The sequence below is a fragment of the Lissotriton vulgaris genome, chromosome 4_1 (assembly GCF_964263255.1).
Source record: "Lissotriton vulgaris chromosome 4_1, aLisVul1.2, whole genome shotgun sequence".
Taxonomy (NCBI): domain Eukaryota; kingdom Metazoa; phylum Chordata; class Amphibia; order Caudata; family Salamandridae; genus Lissotriton; species Lissotriton vulgaris.
This window is the reverse complement of record NC_141691.1, coordinates 1,302,678,770-1,302,684,769: the sequence shown is the minus strand read 5'-3', so window position 1 is coordinate 1,302,684,769 and position 6,000 is coordinate 1,302,678,770. Positions and strand designations below refer to the sequence as shown.

The 6,000-nt window shown below is 32.0% G+C and overlaps 1 non-coding gene across 1 annotated transcript; it reads left to right on the top strand.

The window, feature by feature from the left end:
* Positions 1–272: 272 nt before the first annotated feature.
* TRNAI-AAU (transfer RNA isoleucine (anticodon AAU)) lies at positions 273–346 on the top strand. The gene has a single exon. It is a non-coding gene; the product is annotated as a tRNA-Ile (tRNA).
* The last annotated feature ends 5,654 nt before the right edge of the window (positions 347–6,000 follow it).

Here is a 6,000-nt window from a genome sequence, read left to right as displayed (position 1 = left end):
GAATGATTAGATGAATCAATTGCATATAGGTGATGAATTGTTATTTATTGCTAAAACACATGGAAAAAACATTAATGTTTCTAAGTTCTAACACTAAGTATGAAAATCTCTTTTGTATTGTAATTTTTCTAAAGTCATATTAGTTTCTTCATGTTGATAATTTATATTTATAACTTCATGGTACACCTCTGAAATTAAGCTTTCCAAATCTCCCGGGTTAACTATCATTAGCACTTCTTCATATGCTGGACTTCCAGGAATTTGTGCAAAACGGCCTGTTAGCTCAGATGGTTAGAGCGTGGTGCTAATAACGCCAAGGTCACAGGTTCGATCCCTGTACAGGCCAAGTTTAATTGTTTGAAAAAAGATTAATTTTTCTTGTGTCTCATTTTTGACTGTTTATCACCTTGGATCAAACGCTGCTTGAAGGATTGGATGAATGCATTTGATATAGTTGTAGAATTAATTATTATTCTGAAAGCTCCTGGAATATCTATTAATGGTTCTAAGTTCTAACGCCAAGTAACTAAATCTCTTATTTATTGCAATTTATTGAGGTAATTTTTGTTTTGTCTTGTTGATGAAATATAAAGATAGTATGAATGTAAACAGCTGAATATAAGCTTTCCAACTATCCCGGGTTAATAATCGGTAGCACTTCATCATCTGCTATTTCTTCAATAGTATGCTATATATTTATTGAGCCTATTAGTTTAGTCTTTAGAGCATAAAGTTAACAAAGCCAAGAACATACTTTCAATCAGTCTCTAAGCCAATACTTGATGCTCCTTTAATGTTGAAAATAGATGTATTTTCTTCAGTATCATTTGTATGTCTATATTTCCTTCGAGGGGAAGCTGACACAATGATTAGATGAATCAATTGCATATAGGTGATAAATTGTTATTTATTGCTAAAACACATGGAAAAAACATTAATGGCTCTAAGTTCTAACACTAAGTATGAAAATCTCTTTTGTATTGTAATTTTTCTAAAGTCATATTAGTTTCTTCATGTTGATATTATATATTTATAACTTCATGGTAAACCTCCGAAATTAAGCTTTCCAAATCTCCCGGGTTAACTATCATTAGCACTTCTTCATATGCTGGACTTCCAGGAATTTGTGCAAAACGGCCTGTTAGCTCAGATGGTTAGAGCGTGGTGCTAATAACGCCAAAGTCACAGGTTCGATCCCTGTACAGGCCAAGTTTAATTGTTTGAAAAAAGATTAATTTTTCTTGTGTCTCATTTTTGACTGTTTATCACCTTGGATCAAACGCTGCTTGAAGGATTGGATGAATGCATTTGATATAGTTGTAGAATTAATTATTATTCTGAAAGCTCCTGGAATATCTATTAATGGTTCTAAGTTCTAACGCCAAGTAACTAAATCTCTTATTTATTGCAATTTATTGAGGTCATTTTTGTTTTGTCTTGTTGATGAAATATAAAGATAGTATGAATGTAAACAGCTGAATATAAGCTTTCCAACTATCCCGGGTTAACAATCGGTAGCACTTCATCATCTGCTATTTCTTCAATAGTATGCTATATATTTATTGAGCCTATTAGTTTAGTCTTTAGAGCATAAAGTTAACAATGCCAAGAACACACTTTCAATCAGTCTCTAAGCCAATACTTGATGCTCCTTTAATGTTGAAAATAGATGTATTTTCTTCAGTATCATTTGTATGTCTATATTTCCTTCGAGGGGAAGCTGACACAATGATTAGATGAATCAATTGCATATAGGTGATGAATTGTTATTTATTGCTAAAAAACATGGAAAAAACACTAATGGCTCTAAGTTCTAACACTAAGTTTGAAAATCTCTTTTGTATGGTAATTTTTCTAAAGTCATATTAGTTTCTTCATGTTGATATTATATATTTATAACTTCATGGTAATCCTCCGAAATTAAGCTTTCCAAATCTCCCAGGTTAACTATCATTAGCACTTCTTCATATGCTGGACTTCCAGGAATTTGTGCAGACTGGCCTGTTAGCTCAGATGGTTAGAGCGTGGTGCTAATATCGCCAAGGTCACAGGTTCGATCCCTGTACAGGCCAAGTTTAATTGTTTGAAAAAAGATTAATTTTTCTTGTGTCTCATTTTTGACTGTTTATCACCTTGGATCAAACGATGCTTGAAGGATTGGATGAATACATTTGATATAGTTGTAGAATTAATTATTATTCTGAAAGCTCCTGGAATATCTATTAATGCTTCTAAGTTCTAACACCAAGTAACTAAATCTCTTATTTATTGCAATTTATTGAGGTAATTTTTGTTTTGTCTTGTTGATGAAATATAAAAATAGTATGAATGTAAACAGCTGAATATAAGCTTTCCAACTATCCCAGGTTAACAATCGGTAGCACTTCATCATCTGCTATTTCTTCAATAGTATGCTATATATTTATTGAGCATATTAGTTTAGTCTTTAGAGCATAAAGTTAACAATGCCAGAACATACTTTCAATCAGTCTCTAAGCCAATACTTGATGCTCCTTTAATGTTGAAAATAGATGTATTTTCTTCTGTATCATGTGTATCTCTATATTTCCTTTGAGGGGAAGCTGATAGAATGATTAGATGAATCAATTGCATATAGGTGATGAATTGTTATTTATTGCTAAAACACATGGAAAAAACATTAATGGATCTAAGTTCTAACACTAAGTATGAAAATCTCTTTTGTATTGTAATTTTTCTAAAGTCATATTAGTTTCTTCATGTTGATAATATATATTTATAACTTCATGGTAAACCTCCGAAATTAAGCTTTCCAAATCTCCCGGGTTAACTATCATTAGCACTTCTTCATATGCTGGACTTCCAGGAACTTGTGCAAAATGGCCTGTTAGCTCAGATGGTTTGAGCATGGTGCTAATAACGCCAAGGTCACAGGTTCGATCCCTGTAAAGGCCAAGTTTAATTGTTTGAAAAAAGATTAATTTTTCTTGTGTCTCATTTTTGACTGTTTATCACCTTGGATCAAACGCTGCTTGAAGGATTGGATGAATGCATTTGATATAGTTGTAGAATTAATTATTATTCTGAAAGCTCCTGGAATATCTATTAATGGTTCTAAGTTCTAACGCCAAGTAACTAAATCTCTTATTTATTGCAATTTATTGAGGTCATTTTTGTTTTGTCTTGTGGATGAAATATAAAGATAGTATGAATGTAAACAGCTGAATATAAGCTTTCCAACTATCCCGGGTTAACAATCGGTAGCACTTCATCATCTGCTATTTCTTCAATAGTATGCTATATATTTATTGAGCCTATTAGTTTAGTCTTTAGAGCATAAAGTTAACAATGCCAAGAACATACTTTCAATCAGTCTCTAAGCCAATACTTGATGCTCCTTTAATGTTGAAAATAGATGTATTTTCTTCAGTATCATTTGTATGTCTATATTTCCTTCGAGGGGAAGCTGACACAATGATTAGATGAATCAATTGCATATAGGTGATGAATTGTTATTTATTGCTAAAACACATGGAAAAAACATTAATGGCTCTAAGTTCTAACACTAAGTATGAAAATCTCTTTTGTATTGTAATTTTTCTAAAGTCATATTAGTTTCTTCATGTTGATATTATATATTTATAACTTCATGGTAAACCTCCGAAATTAAGCTTTCCAAATCTCCCAGGTTAACTATCATTAGCACTTCTTCATATGCTGGACTTCCAGGAATTTGTGCAGACCGGCCTGTTAGCTCAGATGGTTAGAGCGTTGTGCTAATAACGCCAAGGTCACAGGTTCGATCCCTGTACAGGCCAAGTTTAATTGTTTGAAAAAAGATTAATTTTTCTTGTGTCTCATTTTTGACTGTTTATCACCTTGGATCAAACGATGCTTGAAGGATTGGATGAATACATTTGATATAGTTGTAGAATTAATTATTATTCTGAAAGCTCCTGGAATATCTATTAATGGTTCTAAGTTCTAATACCAAGTAACTAAATCTCTTATTTATTGCAATTTATTGAGGTCATTTTTGTTTTGTCTTGTTGATGAAATATAAAAATAGTATGAATGTAAACAGCTGAATATAAGCTTTCCAACTATCCCGGGTTAACAATCAGTAGCACTTCATCATCTGCTATTTCTTCAATAGTATGCTATATATTTAGTGAGCCTATTAGTTTAGTCTTCAGAGCATAAAGTTAAAAATGCCAAGGACATACTTTCAATTTGTCTCCAAGCCAATACTTGATGCTCCTTTAATGTTGAAAATAGATGTATTTTCTTCTGTATCATGTGTATCTCTATATTTCCTTTGAGGGGAAGCTGATAGAATGATTAAATAAATCAATTGCATATAGGTGATGAATTGTTATTTATTGCTAAAACACAAGGAAAAAACATTAATAATCCTAAGTTCTAACACTAAGTTTGAAAATCTCTTTTGTATTGTAATTTTTTTAAAGTCATATAAGTTTCTTCATGTTGATATTATATATTTATAACTTCATGGTAAACCTCTGAAGTTAAGCTTTCCAAATCTCCCGGGTTAACTATCATTAGCACTTCTTCATATGCTGGACTTCCAGTAATTTGTGCAAAATGGCCTGTTAGCTCAGATGGTTAGAGCATGGTGCTAATAATGCCAAGGTCACAGGTTCGATCCCTGTACAGGCCAAGTTTAATTGCTTGTAAAAAGATAAATGTTTCTTGTGTCTCATTTTTGACTGTTTATCACCTTGGATCAAATGCTGCTTGAAGGATTGGATGAATACATTTGATATAGTTGTAGAATTAATTATTATTCTGAAAGCTCCTGAAATATCTATTAATGGTTCTAAGTTCTAACGCCAAGTAACTAAATCTCTTATTTATTGCAATTTATTGAGGTCATTTTTGTTTTGTCTTGTTGATGAAATATAAAGATAGTATGAATGTAAACAGCTGAATATAAGCTTTCCAACTATCCCGGGTTAACAATCGGTAGCACTTCATCATCTGCTATTTCTTCAATAGTATGCTATGTATTTATTGAGCCTATTAGTTTAGTCTGTAGAGCATAAAGTTAAAAATGCCAAGGACATACTTTCAATCAGTCTCCAAGCCAATACTTGATGCTCCTTTAATGTTGAAAATAGATGTATTTTCTTCTGTATAATGTGTATGTCTATATTTCCTTTGAGGGGAAGCTGATAGAATGTTTAGATGAATCAATTGCATATAGGTGATGAATTGTTATTTATTGCTAAAACACATGGAAAAAACATTAATGGTTCTAAGTTCTAACACTAAGTATGAAAATCTCTTTTGTATTGTAATTTTTCTAAAGTCATATTAGTTTCTTCATGTTGATAATTTATATTTATAACTTCATGGTACACCTCTGAAATGAAGCTTTCCAAATCTCCCGGGTTAACTATCATTAGCACTTCTTCATATGCTGGACTTCCAGTAATTTGTGCAAAATGGCCTGTTAGCTCAGATGGTTAGAGCGTGGTGCTAATAACGCCAAGGTCACAGGTCCGATCCCTGTACAGGCCAAGTTTAATTGTTTGTAAAAAGATACATTTTTCTTGTGTCTCATTTTTGACTGTTTATCACCTTGGATCAAAAGCTACTTGAAGGATTGGATAAATACATTTGATATAGTTGTAGAATTAATTATCATTCTGAAAGCTCCTGGAATATCTATAATTGGTTCTAAGTTCTAACGCCAAGTAACTAAATCTCTTATTTATTGCAATTTATTGAGGTCATTTTTGTTTTGTCTTGTTGATGAAATATAAAGATAGTATGAATGTAAACAGATGAATATAAGCTTTCCAACTATCCCGGGTTAACAATCAGTAGCACTTCATCATCTGCTATTTCTTCAATAGTATGCTATATATTTAGTGAGCCTATTAGTTTAGTCTTTAGAGCATAAAGTTAAAAATGCCAAGGACATACTTTCAATCAGTCTCCAACCCAATAAGTGATGCTCCTTTAATGTTGAAAATAGATGTATTTTTTTCAGTA